Source organism: Orcinus orca, chromosome 11 (genome assembly GCF_937001465.1).
Source record: "Orcinus orca chromosome 11, mOrcOrc1.1, whole genome shotgun sequence".
Classification (NCBI taxonomy): domain Eukaryota; kingdom Metazoa; phylum Chordata; class Mammalia; order Artiodactyla; family Delphinidae; genus Orcinus; species Orcinus orca.
The window spans coordinates 83,301,585-83,302,675 of NC_064569.1; the positions used below are offsets into that span (position 1 = coordinate 83,301,585).

The window sequence follows — 1,091 nt, forward strand, 5'->3', positions numbered from 1 at the left end:
CAAATCCCTTGGCAAATCTTAAATTGAGTTCCCTCCTTAACCTCTGACAACCTGATTTCTACCCTTGCTGCTATTAAAACTGCCCTCTCTGATGAGACAACTACCCTCAACTCTAAACCAAGTGCTAAAAAAAAAAAAAAAACCCTGCCCTCTGAAATAATAAAACACCACTGAAATAATGAATCCTACACTGTTTGGTAATATTTTCAATAACCCCCTTCTTTGGCCGTGCCATGCAGCATGGGGTATCTCAGTTCCCTGACCAGGGATTGAACCCGGGCCCTCAGCAGTGAAAGCACTGAGTCCTAACCACTGGACCACCAGGGAAGTCCCAAACAACCCCCTTCTTGAAATGTTGTCTTACTTTGGTATTCAGAACAGAATACTTCCCTGATTCTTCTCAAGTATCTTTTTTAATTTTTATTTTGGCAGCCCCTGAGGCTTGTGGGATCCTAGTTCCCTGACCAGGGATCAAATCTGGGCCCCCTGCAGTGGAAGCACAGAGTCCTAACTGGACCACCAGGGAATTCCCCTTAAGTATCTTTGATAAATTCCTTTTTTGGGTTGTGTCCTCCTGTCCTCTCTAGGTGGTCCGGACTACATGGACGAGACCTCTGCCCTCTGCTCTTCTCTTTTCCATTTCATTCCATGGCAAAATTATAATATCTCTAAGGAAATGTCTAAAAGGAAATGGTATATTTAACAATATCTTCAAGGAAATGGTGTTATCAGAATCTGGTGAGAGCTGGAGCTGTGGAAAAGGAGCTGCCCAACAGGAGTTGCAGTCGTGGATTAGAAATGCAGGCATCATCAGAAGGGATGAAGCCAGCCACGCAGAAGCTGCAAGAGGCTGGGAAAAGCCATTTATGGGGTCAGCAAAGGGTATGGGAATGAATCTGGGAGCAAATGGAGACTAGTCAATATAACGTCCTATTCCTTCAAATTCAGTGTCTAAAACAGATCTCTTCATCTTTGTGCCTAAATCACCTCCCTGTTTTACCTCCTGTGCCTCTGTCAATGGTACCATTACTCTCACAGACTCTTAGGCTGGAACCTCAGAAATCACTCTGACCCTCAGTCAGTGATCTCTT

The 1,091-nt window shown here is 44.5% G+C and overlaps 1 non-coding gene across 1 annotated transcript; it reads right to left on the minus strand.

Annotated features, from left to right (window-relative positions):
- Nucleotides 1-254: 254 nt before the first annotated feature.
- On the minus strand, nucleotides 255-327 carry TRNAE-UUC (transfer RNA glutamic acid (anticodon UUC)). Its single transcript has one exon. It is a non-coding gene; the product is annotated as a tRNA-Glu (tRNA).
- Between the last annotated feature and the right edge of the window lie 764 nt (nucleotides 328-1,091).